Source organism: Rhinolophus sinicus, chromosome 14 (assembly GCF_057876585.1).
Source record: "Rhinolophus sinicus isolate RSI-liver-muscle chromosome 14, RSI-T2T, whole genome shotgun sequence".
Taxonomy (NCBI): Eukaryota; Metazoa; Chordata; class Mammalia; order Chiroptera; family Rhinolophidae; genus Rhinolophus; species Rhinolophus sinicus.
Window position 1 is genome coordinate 109417345 of NC_142514.1, and position 19967 is coordinate 109437311.

Genomic DNA, 19967 nt, shown 5'->3' on the forward strand with positions numbered 1-19967 from the left:
GCATTGCCAAATGCAGCACGTGTGGAAGGAAGAGGGGACAATAACAATAGCCACCATTTAGTGGGCAACGTCACTGTGCCAGGCAAGGCATTAGGGCATTTAGGAGCACTGTAAGCGCCATGAGAAGTGGGTATCATTATCTCCATTTTGCAGAGTAGCCAACAGTGGTTAAGAACCTTGAAGCAACCCAGACTTGTGTTAAAATCCCAACTCCTCCACTTCTTTCATTTAAATCTTTCCTGAGGGCATGCTGAGTGCTAGCATTGATCTAGAGATGCCACATCAGTGAACAAGACAGGCAAGATCCCTGCCATCACTGAGTTCACATTTTGTAGTGGAGTGGGAAGGGAACGGAGGGGAGGGACTGATAAAACAGAAAATAAACAAGATAATTTCAAAAAGAGCAGTTATAAATAAAACAAAGTGATGTGATTGGGAGAATGGCCAGTAGCCAGGTACAACTTTAGACAGTGATGTGTCCTAGGTCACAAACCACTTGTTTGCTGGAAAAAGCGACTTAATTTCTCTGGGCCTCAGTGTTCTCATCCATACAATGGGTATGCCAGTAGTGGCCACCTCACTGTCACTTTGAGGATTAAGTAAGCTGTGAGGTTCCTAGCAGATAGCAGGTATTTGGTAAGTACTGGCTCATTGCTTATTAGGTTAAGGGGCTTACCCAAATCACTGCCACTCACAGCTGTTTCCTTCAAACACACTTGTCCTTGATTATATATTATCTTGTTCATTTCCAAGTTGTTGCTGTGGAGGTTTGGATGTTCACAAAGCTTTCTCCTATTTTTGTAAACTTATCTTTATTCTCTCTCTCTCTGCCCCCTGGGTCCCTGTGTTGGCAGCGACTAAATAAAGACCCTGAAAAGTGTGAAAAGTGCTGCTGGCTCCAAGTGGAATGAGAAGGAAAAAGGAGGAGGGTTGGGGGAGAGAGAGAAAGAAAGAGAGAGAGAGGTGAGGAGTCCCTAATCACTAATGTAAGTTACATGTAGTGAATTTTTTTAAGATCCTCTTGTCCTAGACTCTTTCTCTTCTTCCTTCAACCCAACCTGCCACAGTGCCTGAACTTCCCACTGCTATATCTATTTTATGTGGGTTCTCAGTCTCCAGGGAAGAGAACCTTATAAATACATGTATTTCACCTTGATAAAAGTGGGGACGTCTATTATTCAGTCAACAGAGACAAGGCTGTCAGTTTCCTTCTGAGAATGGGGAGCCAAAGGACGAGGCCAGAGGCAGGGTAGCTTTGAGAAGGGCTTGGGAGAAGGGCAGGCAAGGAAAAGCCAGTCGGTGTGGACCAGACGGTACAGGGGAAGGAGCTGGGAGGTTCCAAAGGGAAACTGCCTGTCCTCAGAACTCCCCACAGCCCACTGAGGGGCCCCCATGGCAAAAAGCGAAGGGATAGAGGAGGGGCTGCTGCTGGTGGTGGCAGGAGCCTCCCACCCCAGCCTTGAGGGCTGGCAGCTGCTGCTTTCTTTTTCTTCAGTCTCGGAGAAAGCACACAGGCTTTGGAGCCAGAAAGATCTGAGTTCAACTCTAAATCCACTGCTTTCCACCATTTTGACCTTGGGAAGTCACTATACTTTGCTGAACTTCTGTTTGTCATCTATAGTGTTACTATTATCTACCTCCCCACACTGGTGTATAGATTATTCATTCATGGCAAACATTTATTGAGTTTACACCATGTACTGTGCACATTCAGTGTTCGATAAATAAGTTTCGTCCTTCCTTTAGATATGAAGGTCATAAGACTAGCTTAGCCCAGTTTTAAATTATTTGGTGTCTCATGAATTCAGAATGTGGTTATAGTACCTGTCACTTATGAGGAATTTAAAGAGCATGATAGCAAGCCTAGATAATGCTGTTGGGCATGATATTCATTCATTCGACATACATTCTCCAAGTGTCCTTTGGGTGCTATGTCTGGGGATGCTACGATGGCCAGAACTCAGTCCCTGCCCACCCAGTCTCATGGTCTAGTGGATAAAACAGACTGATGAATGAAGGATGACAACAGCTTAGGGCTGTGTTAGAGATATGAGATGCTATGGATGCTTAATTCTGTCTAGAGATGTCAAGAAATATCGCTAAGAAGTGACATTGGAGCTGAACAATGAATAGCTCTCCAGGCTAAGAAGAATGTTGTAGAAAAGCGATGCTCTGGGCCCAGCCTATGCCAAGCCCAGGAAGGGAGAAAGAGCAGGAGTTCAGCATGGCTGAGCCCAGGGCAAGGTAGAGGAATGGTGATGAACAGAGACAGGGCTGAAAATGTAGATGTCGTCCAAGGAACAGGGACCTTAGAAAAGGTGAAACTGTTGTGTGACCTGAAGGACTCTCTACACTGTCGAGGGAACCATTGAACTATGAAAGATAAATGAATAAATGAACGATGGATGAATGAATGAATGAATGATCTATATAACCCTTGAGAGTTCACAAAGTGCTCTTGTATAGATTGTTTCACTTAAAGGATGGGTAAAATTATTGGGCTTCAAACAAAGGAGTTTTTTAAAAATCTTTATACATGGCATCATCCATGGAACCCAACGTTACTCAGCCACGTCATAAATAGTGGTGCTTCTGTGGGGAAAGAGGGTTGAGGAGCGTCTGTATGAGCCAGGGAACTGCCCTGACTTCAGCGCTCTCAAAGCGGGCTGAGAATCCTAGGGCTCACTGTGGTGTTAGTGCCAACATACTGCATGGCCCCCAATTGACTTTCCGTAAAATCCTGCCTCTTTCCCTGCAAGGGCCTGTATCTCTACTCATAGCTAGGGGCTAAGAGGTTGGAAATCTCCAATTCTGCAGTGCAACAGAGAGACCATAAAGCCTAGCGTAGCAGGTAGAGTTCATGCTCTGGAGTTGGTCTCTTCTCAGTCTAAATCCACTCAGCAGCTGTGTGACTTTGGACAAGTTACCTAAACTCTCTAAATCTCAACTTGCACATGTTGAGTTTTCACATGTCCCAGGTTGCCCAGGGATAGCCCAGAAGTATACTGTTGCCCTGATGTAATCACTTATAGGGTCTCCTTTTATGCTCAAAAGTGTCCTAGTCTGGATGATAATGACATGACCACTCAACTCATGTGCCCCTACTTCTCTTCTAAAGTTGCTCAGTAGATGAAATGCGTTAATGAGATTTATGTGGAAAGCATTAGAAAATGCAACTAACTAATGTAAACAGTAGAGAACAGTTGTTGCTCACATAACTCAAAATAATTATTTTCAAGTTCAGGGCTCTGAAACTTATATTTTGTATCCTCAGTAGTAGTAGCAGGAGGCACAGAATTCTCAGTTGTTCTTAATCCTCCTCCCCATCCTCTTTCAAGCTGGCCTGAGCATCGTGGGGTAAACAGAATGTGGGAGTTGGAGCCAGAAGACTTCCTGACTGACACTGACCTTCCCTGAGTGCACTGGTCCCACAAACATCACTGGGCTTTTGTAAGGATCCACTGAGATCCTCTATCTGGAAATGCTCTGTAAACACAAGAAGGGTGAGCAAACCTAAAGGCCTGCACAGCAAGCTCATAAGAAAAGCTGCTTTGTTTCCAAATATGCTCAAGACTGATGTCTGATCTTAACCTTGTATAAGGACCAATAGAATACATACAACTGGGATTCAGAAATGGTAACCGTAGAGGTGTGTGATAGGATGGGCCCAGAACATGAACTTTAAAGGGGGAAGAGAGAAGATCAAGCTATGTCTCAGGATTACTAAAACAACATACTTGATACTTGTGATGACAAAGAATTCCTAATTACTGGATGACGAGTGGTAGTAGAGAAGTGTGGTTAAGGAACACAGACTTTAAATTGAGAAAGCTTGGATTAAGTGGGATAATGACGTAAGATGCTTAGCACAATACCAAAAGTGATGGATTAAAGGAAGCTATTTCTATTACTAATAGTGATTACTACTAGCTTACTATGTGCCAGGCACCATTGTGGGTGACACCTTCCCTAGCTTCTCAGCCTCCAAATGCTAAGTGCTTAGGGGACTGTCTCCTCATCTGCGTTCTTCAGTTGCTGATCTGAACAAATGAGGACGTCAATTACCTGAGCAACAATGGGCGGCAACAGGTGACTCCATAGGATCCAGGATGACATGATTTCCTGGACACAGTGGATTTCCCTCACAAATTGCTCATATAGAAAAACTTTTCATCAAGATAGGACATTTTTCTTTGGAATGTCCAAAGAAAAGGATAATAGAGGCATGAGGATCCCTAGGTGAAAGGGTCAGAGGAAGGAAGTCTGGCTACTTCCTGCACTGCCAGAGATGCTACCCTAGGTTTTTGACATTTTCCCCTTTTGTTCACACTGTTATGTCAGGGAAGCTCTGGACAAAGTGTGTTCAGTAGACACACTTTGGGAGGCAGTGTTAACTCTTGGCCCTAACTACGTACTGGAGCCCCACTGATGGCTGTGCAATACTCCAGGCTGTGTCCAGGCAATACAATGAGTGCCAGTGGCCAATGTGAGGATTTGCTGCAGCTGCCAAAGGTGATGGTTACATGAACCTCTACATGTGAAGAAATTTCATAGACCCCACTCTAGGGAAAATAGAGTCAGTCAGGCTCCCTCCCCAGCCAGGCCATTGGGAGACACTGACTCAGTGGCCCGCCGATTCCATAAGATGGGATGTTGCACAGGCGCCATCCATCCTGAGGATGTGGCTGTTTGTGTATGCTTATGTAAGCACCTTGGCTGTGAGCCACTATTGTCCCAGCACGGTATAAACGGGCCCCGCCATTATACCAGGCTGTGCTGGTTGTGCCCAGAAACGAGGATGGCTGTGCCCAGCAATGAGGCTGGCTGTGGCCAGAAAGCTCATGAATAAACCATGTCTACTCTGCCTTTGGCTCCACGCATCTTCTTCCAGCTCCCAGAGTCACAGACATCTTACACCGGGGCCACCACCCACTAGGACCCCCCAACCGCCCCCCCCACACACACACAGGAGTACATGTAAAAACTAGTAAAATCTGAATAAGGTCTGTAGATTAAACCCATCTTCCTGGTTTTGATATTGTACTGAGGTTATATAAAATGCTACCATTGGGGGAAGCTGGGGGAAGGGTACATGGGACCTCTCTGTACTCTTTTATAACTTTATGTGAGCTTTCAATTATTTCAAAATTTAATTTTTTTTAAGTGTGTCCAGCTCAAAATGGGGTAATTTCCCCATGCATCCCATTAGTTAAATTTGGGTAGGTGATAGAACAATTAACTTAGTTAATACATATAAGAGCACCTAGAACAATGCCTGGAAGAATGAAAACAATGCATATTAGCTATTTTCACTACCTCTAAATTCACTTAACCTATTTTCTTAGATGTTTTAACAACCATCATGGAGCTTATATTGAAATCTTTGAAGGTAGACCCTAACTCATAATGACTTATCTAGCCCTGCTGTGCCTGAGAGCAGTACTTCTCAATCTTTAATTACATGTAAGTCACCCAATGATCTTATTTAAAAATGTAGGTTCTGATGTAGTAGTTAAGTTGGTCAATAGCTAGGGTTTCTGATGCCAGGAGCTTCAGTTGACATAAATACTTCCACAGTCTAGATAGAGAGGAAGTGTTTAGTGATCCCCATGGAAAGATGGTGAATGCCCAGTTGAGTGATGCAATCCTTGCCTTCCCTAGAAGAAAAGGCAATGAGGAATTATCTCATTAATTCTCATTTATGCAATCCATTAATGTGTACTTAGAGGAAACTAAAGAGGTATAAGATGACCTCTGCCCTCAAGAAGCTTCAGAGGAAGGTATATAATTATAGGTGTATAATTATACCAGAGTGTCTTGTATGCTAGGAGAGGAATGCAGAGTACGCTCTGGGAGCCCCAAAACAAGCATTTCAATCAGACCAGGGGCCAAGGAAGACTTTGGGTCACACTCACACTGAATCTTGAAGAAATAGTGGGAATTAGCAAGGCGGGGTGAGAGGAGAAGGAGGGAAGTATCTACCAAGCAGGGGAAGCTCTATGAGCAATGGTACCAACGTTTGAGAGATGAGAATTTCTTCTCAGAACTATCCAGGGGTAGGTGTGGCCAGAGTAAATCTGCTTGTTGCAAAGTGGCAGGAGATGGTTAACAAGAGTCAGCGGCCAAACTGGTTTGAGAAATTCTGAGTTAAATAAACTTAGACCAGTTTTTTGCTGCAGGGCATCGCAGAGCCTTTGGTGTGTTCTCCCACATCGAAAGTCTGCCAGAAGGGCTATCACATACAGCCTTTCCCACCCTCATGGTACTGAAATCCTTTGTTTCAAGGCAGCTCATGGAGCATTCATCCTCTTGAGCACACTTGGGAAACATTGGCTGTTTAGACAGGTTCTGACCAAGGTTGACGTTTACCAGACAATATAAAGATATTTTTCAGGAAATCCAAAGAGATGGGTAACCCTTACTTTTTCTAGAGCGTCATGGCTAACTATTGAATCATGCATATTAGATTAAACTAGATTCCCCCAAGTCAGGGTCTGTAAGCAGGACTCCAGAGGGTCAGCAGTTTAGCATTTTGTTCACATGAGGGAATATGTCTCGTGTACTGGACACGTGAATGCTCGGTCTCTTCTTTGTCCACCAACTCACCTTCTAGGTTTTTTGCAAAATTAGAGCAGATAACGGCATCTTGCACGGTGAAGGAAAATGTGGAAGTGGATAATCTTTTTGCAGTGATTACTCACAAAGGGAACAATAAAAATAAAAATAAATTAATCAAACCTTGAAATATAACCAGGGCTGGGGGATTTGTGAAATTGTATTTTGTTTTCATAACAATGGCAGGACTGACGATTTTATCATATATAGATTTTAAAGTGCTGGAGTGGGCAGAAAACACTCTGGAGTCGATTCAAGTCCTGAGAATAAGTTTCATAAGAACTCATAAGCTCAATCCTTTACTCCTCATCCCCTCTGTTCCTACACAGCCCCTCCCCCACTGTGCTCATAAATTCTTTCAACCAAGAAAAATATTTCTCATGTGTCTTAGAGTAAAATTTACTGCCTTGTTCTCCACCAGCCCTTCCTCGATTATCAGCTCACTAACTATTTATGGCGGCTTTTTCAAGGTACAAGCACTCTGAGATCAATTCCCAGGGCCACATCACCGACAAAATGCATGACATTTAGGCTCACGCTTGTTTCACTGGTGCCATGTATGAGCCATCATTACCTACATGGACTTCAGGCTGCATACTTCAAGGATTTCAGTTTTTCAAACAAATGATAAATAGTGGTAGATTCTAGCTAAAGAAAAGATAGTATCTACCTAGATTATAGAAAAGAATATAGAGTGCCTTCCACATTTTGAGGTAAAATCGTAGGTGATACATTTGTTAAGAATTGTTAGGTTAGAATCACAAAAGCATGGATACAGACAAGATGGGTAAAATAAGGAAGAGCCACCCCTATAACTGACCTGGCTGAGAGTAGATTGTACCTCAGATTTCCTTAGCCAGACAACTAAAATCATTTCTGCCCTCTGCTCTCCCATAAGTTCAGCACTCGGCTGATACATTATATACCCAACCATCTTTGAAGAACTCGGGGTATGGGGAAGTAATGGGACACCGACCAGGATGTGGCCCCAAAGTGCAGGTCTAAAAGCCTTTTGCATGTGGGGACAGTGGAAGTGACCAGAGGCTTAACACCAAGCATCCTCTCTTTGATGCTGTCCAGAGGCATCTCCACAATTTAGTCTCATGTCCTTTATTACCTTTACCCAGTACCATGAAATTGGCACAATACGAGTTACCTTCAGGACCACTAGACAGAACCAGGCAAGGTCACCTTTTTGTACTTTAGAAGTCCTAGTCTTTCCTTTCAGAATTTCACAATAAGTTTTATGGCAGTGGCAAGAGAATAGGACACACATATATACCACCTCTCAGCCTGTTCTTTTTATATAGTGCAGCACATCTGCTCATTTCCAAGTCTGCAAAAACCTAAAACCTGAAATGTTGATGGAAACAGATATGTTTTATTCCATGTGTTAAAAGAAAAATTAGTGAGGCAAATATTGTTTCTATAGTCAACTTGGGATGGAAAAAGTGACAACCTTCATGTATATCATTGCAAGCATGAGGCAAGAAATGAGACTAGAGAACAAAGATATCTAATTTTAAATTCCTTTGGGAGAAAAATTGCAGTTTTATTTAGGAAGCAGCACTTCTGGGGGCTGTACAGAAGAATTCCAGAAATAACTACGATTGCTCCTTGAATGACTGTGAGTGTGGGTACTCACCTGAACTCCAGCCCCTTCCCAGGGACTCTCCTTAACTCCTGGATCAGTCAGAGATGCCATAAGTCACCAGGGAGAGAGTTGGGCCAGGAGACCTGCAGCAAAGTTGTCAAGTTTGTCAGTTTTGAGCCAAGGTGAAAAGAAGTTGGGCAGATGCCCAGATAGGAGATTTGAAGGATTAAAGTTCTTGCTGCCGGGGATGGCAGTGAACTGTATAGCCTCTAAGTCAGAAGGTGTGAGCCTGTAGAATTTCTTCACACAATGGAAACATAGCCTTTGACCTCCAACATATAGATTAAGCCTGGGGATTCATGATAGGAGAGAGGAACAAACTGAATGTTCTTCAAACCATGAGGTCACAGCAGAAAAGGGAAGACAGCCCAGGTCTTGATGGATGAAGTACTCAGGTGTCCGACTCCAGGTCAGTGGAGCAATATTGAAATGCAATTAAGCTCCCAGGACAGGGCTTCTGTTTCTGCCTTTCTAAGGCCACTGTGGAGTATGAGTGACTACGGGGAATGACTGGAATGAGAGGATATGGGCAGGTGAGGAAATGGGCAGGTGGGAACAGAAATGCTGTGGCTGTAGAGCTGAACAAGTTACAGAGGACAGGGGTGGAAGAGCTGGGCTTGGCTGATCCCACAGTGGGAGTGGACCACTGGGAAGATGCTGCAGGGTGATTTGGGGATGCCAGAGATTAATTCAAGAGGCTTAAACGCCTTGCATGAGAACACCATGGGGTGAGAAGGGGCATCACTTGGGTAGAGTTGTCCATTAATTTATGAACCAGGTGCTGTGTCACAGGTACTGCGAACACAGACCACAAACTCTGGAGTGTGATTGCCTGCCTCCTTGGCAGGGACTGTCCCCAGAGACATCTGGCAGGTGGGAAACCCTCCCTACAAACTTTCTAACAACAGAGGGGGCTATAGGTCTTTCTCTGAGGGCTGGAATACTCCCCTTCCTGAGTCCCTCCCACCCACTAACCCAGAGGCTCTCCTCCTGCAGTGAGAGAACATCTGTGCCCTAAGACAAAGGCCAGAACTGAACTGATTAATTTACTAACCCTTTAAAATCAGCTCCAGCTCCCACAGTAAGAAACCAAAAAATAACAAATAGGCTTTTTTAAAAAAATAAATAAATCATGCAAGCATAAAGAGAAAAGACAAATCCTTGCAAACCACTAAATTTGTCTTCCTCTCACTGGGTCTCTTACCTTTTTGTATTAAACGTCCATAAATGCTTTGATGCCCTGTAGAATTCCACCTGCTCTAAGCCTAGGGATGGCCTAACCGGCTTGTGATTCCTCTGAACACCCACTGGGAGACCACCCATGGAGTTTAAACATTCTCCAAGGCCCCAGTCAATGCCTGCATCTGGTTAGAGTCCTGATGCTAACAATGGGAGCCATCCTGACATCCACCATGCTGATGGCTGCAGTGCCAGGCTCTGCAGGACATTCTGAGTTATTGGGGCATATTTCCCAAGAATAGCCCAATTAAATAAGAAAGAACCAAATCTATAAAATGCAAAACAGTTCAATGCAAAATTGCTTCCACACTGGGAATTGGAGAGAGTTGCAGCTCCAGAGACAGTTTTATAGGGTATCCTGACATTGTGGGGCTTATTAAAATCATAGATCATAGATCTGGCAGGCCGGAGGGAATTTCAGCCATATTTCCATTATCCTCCCTATCCCTTAATAAGACAGTCATTTTAATCTCTGGGTAAAAGACACGATGGTAGGAGAAGAGAGTGCACAGTCATGACACTGAACTGACCTCCTCCCTGAGCTCTTCCTCAGCAGTCCTATCCATATTCCCCAGGATTCAGAGGGAGTTTATTTGTCCTCCGTGAGGGTTCTTGCGCTTTATCAAAACCCTCCATCTGCCAGAAAAGCTGCATTAAGTCTTATGTCTCCTTCTTGTCTTTTCCACTGCACTTCTTCCCTTCTAGAGAAAAAGCAATTCCATTCTTTATCCGATTCCCCATACCTCTCATTCTGTTAGTCTTTCATTACTTCTACACTGGGCTTAGATTCAGACAACAGATTGGCTTAGCTGTTTACTAGTTATTTCACCTTGGCAAATACCCTCTGATCCCTCATCAGTGTGCTCCAAGTTCTGTGAATAAAACAGTCTCACTCTCATAATGGAGGGAGAGGTGCTGCCATGCAGGGTGTCAGGCGGGGTCTCTTCAGGGGTCTCTAGTCCTATCACGCGGGGTGTCATGTGGGGTCTCCTGTCCTGCTCCCGACATAAGAATGCAGGACATAATGAGGCCAAAAAGGAACACCCACGGAGCCACAGATACTAGAGTCATACCACTATAGTCTCGCTGGCGGCTGGGTTGGAGACACAGGAAGCAGGAGCCACACTGTTCGCAACCCTCACTGTGCCACTTGCAGGCTCAGCCACCATCTTCTTGCTAGCCCCCATTTGCTGCTAATGTAGCCACGACAGTTATATTAGTGGCCAATGGCTCACTGGTTACAGCTGACAGACAACTAGTCACAGCTGATGGCCATCCAATCACAGTTGATGGCCATTTACTACCTGAGCCAGCACCTTTCCACATGAGGCCAAGAGCCTGGAAACTGCACTCCTGGCTCTGTCCCCACACTCCACCCGTACAGGGTCTCGCCTCACAATCTACATGACAAACGTCTTCTGCGAGGGGCCCTATGTGAGGAGCCTGGAGGTGAATGCAATATCCTGGGCACAGCCAGGGTTTCTCAGGGCACCACCAGTCCTTCGGGGCACAGCCAGACTTCCTGGCTTCTTAGGGTACCACCAGTCTCCCTGGGTACAGCCAGGGTTTCTCAGGGCACTGCCACTCTCTCTGGGCACAGCCAGACTTCCTGGACACAGCCAGGGCTCTCAGGGCACCGCCACTCTCTCTGGGCCTCTCAGGGTACCCTGCTGGAACAACAGCAACTCACAGTCAAGGTGCTTACATACTCTCAATGGCGGCCAGTCAAGACACAAAAGCAAACATCCACCAGTTCCACTACATGGTGGTATGTTCCCAAGCAAACAGTCAAGCGGTCCGTTAAATTAGGGATAGAAGGCAATTCCCCATACTCCATAGTCATTTGCCAGGGCTGTCCTGGGGGTGAGGGATGACCTTGACCTCACCCTCAGCTCCCACGGAGGACTTAGCAAGCGTTTCCTCCTGGGCTTACAAGTCTTGCATCTGGGCTGCCTCAGCAAGCACTTCCCTGCCCACAGGGCCACAACGACCTTCACTTTCTCTGGCATCTGCTGGGTGGAGAACCATCCACGTCTTTCCACCCCTCCACGGGGTTCCAGCTGTCCGGCAGCTGCTCCTCCTGGTCTTCCTGCGACTGGGTGTTCATACGTACAAACCGCTCTACCACCTTTCAGAGAGCTTTGGCCGGCACCATACCGTGCTCGCTGTGCCATGTGTCATGCAGGGTATCATGTGGGGTCTCCTGTCCTGCCCCCCACATAAGAACGCAGGACATGGTGAGGCCAAAATGGAACACCTACGGAGCCATAGATAGGGGAATCATACCACTATATTCTCGCTGGCAGCTGGGTTGGAGACACAGGAAACAGGCGCCACACGATCCACAACCCGCTGTCTACTTGTCTCTGCCAACCAACCTTACTTGCTAGCTGCAATCTGCTCTTGCTAGCTCAGCCACCATCTTCTTGCTAGCCCCCATTTGCTGCTAACGTAGCCTCGGCAGTTATATTAGTGGCCAATGGCTCACTGGTTACAGCTGACGGCCCACTAGCCACAGCTGATGGCCATCCAATCACAGTTGATGGCCATTTACTACCTGAGCCAGCACCTTTCCCCTTGAGGGCAGGAGCCTGGAAACTGCACTCCTGGCTCTGTCCCCACACTCCACCCCTACAGGGTTTCACCTCACAATCTACGAGACAAGCGTCTTCCGCAAGGGGCCCTATGCAAGGATCCTGGAGGTGAATGCAATATCCTGGGCACAGCCAGGGTTTCTCAGGGCACCACCAGTCCTTCTGGGCACAGCCAGGGTCTCTCAGGGCACTGCCACTTTCTCTTGGCACAGCCATACTTCCTGGGCTCAGCCATGGTTCTCAGGGCACTGCCACTCTCTCTGGGCCTCTCAGGGTACCGTGCTGGAACAACAGCGACTCATAGTCAAGGTGCTTACATATTCTCGATGGCGGCCGGTCAAGACACAAGAAGCAAACATCCACCAGTTCCACATGGTGGAAGTACGTTCCCAAGTAAACAGTCAAGCAGTCCATCATATCATGGATGGATGGCAATTCCCCATAATCCACAGTCATTCGCCAGGGCTGTGCACCAGCCCCCAAATTATGTGCCCTCTCTGCAGGGCAAGGGACCCAAGTCCTCCCCAACCTGGGGACGAGGGATGACCCTGACCTCACCCGCATCCTACACCTAGGATTCAGCAAGTGTTTCCTCCTGGGACTACAAGTCCCGCATCTGGGCTGCCTCAGCAAGCACCTCCCAACCACAGGGCTGCAACGATCCCCGCCCCCTCCGGCTCATGCTGGTCGGAGAACCATCCATGTCTTCCCACCCCTACACGGGGGTCCAGCTCTCCGGCATCTGCTCCTCCTGGTCCTACTGGGACTGAGTGTTCATACGCACAAACTGCTCCACTGCCCCTCGGGGAGTTTTGGCCGGCACTGTACCCTGCTCGCTGTTCCATGTGTCATGCAGTGTGTACGGCGGGGTCTCTTCTGGGGTCTCTGGTCCTGCTCCCCACATAAGAATGCAGGACATGGTGAGGCCAAAAAGGAACACCCACGGAGCCAGAGATAGGGGAGTCATACCACTATATTCTCGCTGGCGGCATCCGCTTCTCTGCAATCCGCAATCCACAGTCTGCCCTTGCTAGCCCCCATTTTCTGCTAGCGTAGCCATGGCAGTTATATTAGTGGCCAATGGCTCACTGGTTACAGCTGATGGCCAACTAGCCACAGCTGATGGCCATTTACTACCTGAGCCAGCACCTTTCCATGTGAGGCTGAGAGCCTGGAAACTGCACTTCTGGCTCTGTTCCTACAAGTGCCCTGGGAATCATAAAGTCTGGATTCTAGTCTTAACTCTAGACTAATAGGCTGTAAGGCTTGGGTGAAGCTCTAAATTCCTCTAACCATCACCTTGCTCCCTTTTAGGTAGAAATAAATAATACCCATTTCACGGGGTGATTGGAAGGGTTGAAAATGATGATGGAAATGCTTTGCTTCTGTAAAGCACTAAGGTCATGCAAGTATTAGCGTCTCTATTATTTCATCCTGTTGTTGAGGTCCCTAACATGGAGCCTGGGTAAATTGTCTCTGTATTAGGCAATGCCCAGCATATGGCCTTTTTCTCTCAGAATTGCTGTCCTTTATAGAGTGAGCCTGGGGAATGATCTTTCTCTTGCACAATCCTTCCCTCCTAGTCAAAAGTTATTAGACGGGCATAGTGAGTCACCTGACATAAACAGGTAAATCATATTCCCTTTCCAAGGAATTTCGGGTTAGGAATCAGAGACCCTGGTTAATTTCTGGTGCTTACTTGAACTGAGGACAAAAATTTGGGAGATAAGGAGTGGTCATATTTGGTCCATACATAACGAAGCAGAAAGAGAGAGAATTATGAAGGAGCCACTGGCATTCATCTCCTTTCCTGTCCAATATATGGGCTATCAATGCTGCTATCAATGCTGCTGCAGAAGATGAGCCAGTGGGTCCTGTACTGCAACAAGAGGTCAAAGGTGAGCTGGTGTTCACAAGTGAGGAAGAGCTTACAGCCCCTGACATCCGGGTTTGCCTGACAATCACAGTGAGGCCCTGGTGTTTTCCTGTGGAATATAAATAATTTCACAGAACGTCAAACTCAGACAAGGTCACTCTGTGACCACGACAGATCAAGACAAAAACAAGACCATTCCATAACCGTGTCTGAACTCAGACAAAACATGAACATTGCCAACTATAAAAATGATCAACTATCTCCCATCCTGTCGAGAGTGACAGCTGACTCTACCAACCACAGTCTTAATCTGCATCTAGTTGTCCTTTCCTTTTAGATAAGATTAAGCCGAGGTATTTCAAGCAATCTTTAAAATAGTGACAAGCTCTCCCCACAGATGACTCTGGGCACTTTCTAGAATGTCACTGCAGAGGATTTGAATGGTGCAAAGAGAGCCATTTCTACTCTCTCTGTACTCTCCTGCTTTCCTTTTTCTCCATAATAGCCTCACAACTTAATTGTCTCAAGTCCATTCATGTGCCTCAATGCTTCTAAGTGAAACAATAATGGATTCCTGGCCCTGCTTCTTGTCACGAGAGAATGGGGTATAATTTCTCATATTTAAGGAGATCCAATTATCAGAAAAAGAACAACATTCTTCTCACCGTTATAATATACTCCCTTTTATATCTTGTTGAAAACAAATTATGTATAAAAATCAATACTGAGCTCCTTTTCTGCATACAAAGCTCCAATATCTCCCTTGGCAAAAGAAAGAAAAGTCAATACTAAAATAAAGAAAAAAATTCAATGATTGATGTCTTTGACTTTTTCAAATGCAGAATTTTCCAGATTCAGAAACCTCTTAATTAAAATATCTCTTCTGTTCAGGTTTGGCATTCATCAATTTTGATGACAATACATGCTTTCTATTACAGATGAAAGCAAACCTTCTCTGATCCCTGGGGCGGGGAAGGGGGGAATAATGGAACTCTAATTTTTAGATTATGGGACATTGATATCTTTCCTGAAAAGAAAGGTTGCAGTTTCAGAAGCAGGAGTAATTCCCTGCTGGTCACCCCTTCTCTGCTGGGCTCCCAGGGATGGAACTGCACTATTTGATGTTTTACTTTTTGGAGCTTTTAAGTAATATTTCATTTTTTAAAAGGTGCTTTCTTGTTAGCAATGAACATAGTTATGCCCTGGATCTTGAATTCTAAATATTATTTCTCACTAAAAGGGATCAGAGCTTATTATTATTTAAAAAAAAAAAAAAAAAAAAAAAAGCCTGATTTTAGGGCTGAAGAAATGAAAGCACGCGGTGACGTGTGAGTCTATGAAAAAGATACAGAAGCCACCTGGAAGGGATACACATTGGCCAAATTAAAAAAAACAAAAAAGTCTGTGCATCCATAGTAGTAGTATTCAACACAAAGAAAAGGAGAAAAAAAGGGTTATGAGAGAAAGAGGAGAGCCCTCCCTTACAGAACAATGGTAGCTAATAGAAGTAGAATGAGTGATAGAATGGAAAAATACTATTAATATTTTACAATCCTCAATATGCCTCAATATGATCAGTGTTTCAAGCAAAGCCCATGGGCACTAAAATCACGGGGTAGAAGGTTATTGGGGGGCAGACTATTTGGCCAGTACCAAAGTATCAATCTGCATTTTAATTACTAATTGCAAAAAGGAAAACAGACCTTTGTGACAGCTACTACCCTAACCTAGGGACCAAGCTTGGCATCATTCACATGAGGGCGCCTGATAGTGTGTGCCTGCTGATGGTTTGCAACATGAAATATAAAACAGCGCCTAGGTAATGTTCTTGTCGAACATGTTTGTTCTGAATCTAATCAACCTTCCAGAAGGTACTTCAATCATAGGAAACACAGGAGATACAAAGTTAAATGAAGTATAGGAAGAAATCAGGAAAACCAAGAATGAAGGACATTCTATAAGAAAACTGTCCTGATTCTTCAAAAACTCAATGTCATTAAAAAAAAAAAATTTCTAGATTAAAAGAGACTAAAAACCCATAACAACCAAATATAATTATGAACCTTAATTGAATTCTGTTTCAAACATAAACAGGTATAAAACACATTTTAGGATAAGTAGAAACCTCGCTTATATCTACAATTGGGGTTCAGATGCAGATTTTCTGGGAGACCATATACTTGTGTGGGTGGACTCTTCCAGAAGCTAAATTTAAGAGCAAATATTGGAAAATATGAATAAGACTGGATATCAGAGAATTAGTGTCAATTTCCTCAGGTATGATAACGGCATTGTGATTTTTGAGAAAAATGTCCTGATTTTTAGGAAATACATGCCCAAGTATTTAGGAGTTAAATATCAACTTAAGTCCTTTGCAACTTACTTTTAAAATGGTTCATCAAGAGAGAAGGCAGGGAAGGAGGGAGATTGGGAAAGAGAACGCAACAACTCTTGCAAAATGTTAAGAATTATTGAATCTAAGTGGAGGGCCTATCAGGTTTTATTATATTATCCTTTCAACGTTTCTGTTGCCACCTGCTGAGGTCTCCAGGAAACCAACTGTGACATGGAGATTAACATGCAGGAGGTTGACTAGAGAAGCTCTCAGGACCAATGCTGTGAGGGGAAGGGAAGGAAGCAGCGTTGGGCAGAGGAAGAAGTTGGACTGTGTTGCAAATATGAGGACACAGCCGACCTGATCCTATGGGAGGTTTGGAGCTGTGATCCCCTTCCTAGTGGGTCCCTGTTAGGGTGCACAGGCAGGGTCATTATTCCCTCTGCCCCCTACGCTGGGTGTCAGTCGTTGGATGTGGGCTGCCCTGGGAAGGGGGCATGACCTTGGCCAAGGCAGTGGGGATGACACCCGGCAACTGGGAGAATAAACCCTTCATTTTTGAATGGGGGATCTGGGTGACACAGCACAATACATGTAGATTTGAAAATTGTCACATTAAAAACTTTGGGGTGGGGGATGTATAAAAGGGGTTGATTTTCCCTGAAAACATTTGATAACTACTGCCCAATATTCACTGACTTTAAGTACAATTGATATCTCCATTTTAGAGAAGAGGAAATTAAGGCAGAGAGAACTAAGTCAAGTAATTAGCCCAAGGTCAGTGGTACGGCTGGAATTCAGATCCAGGCTGTCTGACGTCAGAAGTGTTGCTTTAAACCACTGCATTACACCAGCCCTCTACACTCCTTTCCCCCAGAGTTTCTGCTATTCCTGCCTGGTCCAACTGTCTTATTGCTCCGGTTACATGAGAAGGAGTGGTTCTCATCCAGCGGCCAGCTCCATTTACAATAATTTCATATCTTCCTCCACAGAAATCATTTTCTTCCCTATTCCAAGCCTACTACTATGTCATTTAATGAGGAAGGAATACAACTGTATTATTTTACAGTTGCCCTACATGTGTCCTTTGTTTCAGAAAAGGCTTTTGCTGAGACATAGGAGGAAAAGAGTGAGTAGCCAACAGATGTGTTTTTAAACATTGTCATTGGCACATAATAGCAACTTGAGACATAAATAAATGAAGCTTTAGTTGGATGCAACAGAGAATCTTGTATTTTAAGGGAGACTTACAGAAAAACTTTTTGTTGATCTTTCGTGAACATCAATGTTCTCACCTCATGGTTCCATGACAGCTCAGGGGTGTGTGTGTGTGTGGGAGGCGGGGGGAGGGTGTGTGAAGTGAGAAATGGAAAACTCTCTCCCTTTATGTTACCAAAAATTAGGAAAGCCCCAAAGCATGGTCACTTGAACCTCAAAGTGTCAAAAATTCAGTAGGGCAGCTTGTTCTGTGCATACACGTGTCTTTTTTCTCCCCAGTATGCCCACATTTCCAGAGTGAACAAACAAACCGGCATACATTTTCATGCAGCCACCTGGAACCAGCACTCCCTTCTGACCCTCAGGGTTATCACCGTGTCTAGCTGGTCATGCCTGTCTCTTTTCTTTCTGGTGATTTCTTTCTCCAGGTTCTGATTATTGCTCTTATATTTAGCTTCTGGGAGAGTCCACCCACACGTGTGGTCTTCCAGATGATCTGTATCTGAACCCCAACTGTAGATATCCTTGATGTTCTCATTTTCATTTCTCCCGTAAAGGACTCTATTTCTCATATATATTAGTACATGCACTAGAGGGCAGGAAAAGGACATCATTATCACACATGTTGTGTGTATGTATACGTATATACGTGTGTATGCTCGTACGTGCAATCCCAGACATGGTTAGCTCTCACGTCGCATTTATAAAGTCTTCTACTTCCCCTAAGAAGACTGAACAGCTCTGCCTTATAGGTTCCCTCAGATATAATTACATTTCTATAATAACTCAAAATTTTAGTGCATATGTTGTTGGTCTTCCCCCTAGCCTGAGAGCTCTGACAAGCAAGAAACCTTATGGCTTCTTTGTATTTCCAGTGCCTGGTACATAGTAGGTATATAAAATTGATGCGTGTCTTCATAAAAGAATGAGTGCCAATCAATCACCTGCATTATTAAGGAATGACTCAATCCAGCAGGACATGTGAGTGTGGTAAAGGACTCAAATGTGTTCCTACCTCCTCCTTAGACAAGCCTACCCTGTATTAGTCCTTCCAGAAGGCAGTTTGTTCTTCTTAGAATGGAAATTCTTGAAATTAAAACAGCCTATCATTTGTTCTACACAGAGACCAGAGGTGCTAAGAACTTCATAATTGTTTCATGTTAATCAGCAATTTTATTTGCGGTCTAATTTTTAAATTCCTTTATTATTCCTCAAGTGCATGTGTGTGTATCTTTTTAAAAACTCATTTTAGTTTGTCAGCTCTTCAGAGAGAAGACTAGTCAATCTTTATAATATATTTATATAGTTCTAACATGTAGCCATATTGAATCAACATTAAATTATAAGGAGCTGTAGCTAGCTGTCAACTTAGAAAACTGCTTAGGGAACAGCTTTTAGCTAATGAACAAACAGCTTAGGGGATCAACTCTATGACCTTATCCACAGCTGGGTCTCCAAACACCCAACATTATAAATATTTGGTAGAGTTTGTCTTTGTAGTAGTAAAAGAGTTCAATGGTTGGTTTCAAAATTGTTTTGTCTTATAGCTTTTAATTTCAGCAATATGCATAAGGATTTTTGCTACACATGCAGACTTTCCCCCTTCTGTCCACCCCTCTGGGTTTCTTGCTTTCCCCTAATATCTTTCCCTCTGGCTGGGACACTATGGTCCTTTGTGGGCTTCTCTCTATACCTTGCTCCGTGGCACCCGGAGGAGGGCAGAGCAACTTCAACTTTAGAAAAGATGGGGATCAAAGGAAGCTGATTCCTAAATAGTGCTGGAAGAGCTAGGGGCATGGGGCGGGGGAGGGGGGAGAGAGAGAGAGAGAGAGAGAGAGAGAGAGAGAGAGAGAGAGAGAGAGAGAGAGAAATGGAATTAATGCTTATCATGTGCCAGGTATGATGTCAGACAATACATACATTATTTAATTTAATGCCTTGAATAATCTTATACCAGGGGTGCCAATAAAATGTATACAAATAACTTGTATTCATCTTTTGTTATTGGTATATACTGAGTATTACAATTTTAATACAGTTTTTTCCTTTCTTAAAATATGTATACATTTTTGGCACCCTCTCTATATTGTCTTCAGGTTACAGATGAGAAAATGGGGTTCCAGTTTCCAAGATTACACAATTTGGATGTGACAGAACCCAAACCAACCATCTCTGATTCTGAGTCCACGTGCTTCCAGGATAGCAGTCCAGGAGCCCCAAATATTTTGATGGCTCAATTCTTATCAGTCTCAAATAAATTCACTGAATGAAACATTTTGATTTTGTTTTTGTTTTCAATTATTTCATTTATTGAAAACAGACAATCACTAATTTTCACATAGCATCCTGTATTAACACATTACATAATATATTTCTTTCTATACTGGAAGAAAGTAGGCTATCACATCTCCCAGTAAGATAGCGATGCTATATCTC

The 19967-nt window shown here is 44.2% G+C and overlaps 1 long non-coding RNA gene across 1 annotated transcript in view; it reads right to left on the minus strand.

Moving 5' to 3' along the window:
- Window positions 1-8468, minus strand: part of LOC148755796 (uncharacterized) — an 81978-nt gene extending 73510 nt beyond the window's left edge. The window contains exon 1 of the long non-coding RNA XR_016018481.1: window positions 8261-8468. This is a non-coding gene — a long non-coding RNA (uncharacterized LOC148755796). The remainder of the gene's footprint in view (window positions 1-8260) is intronic.
- Between the last annotated feature and the right edge of the window lie 11499 nt (window positions 8469-19967).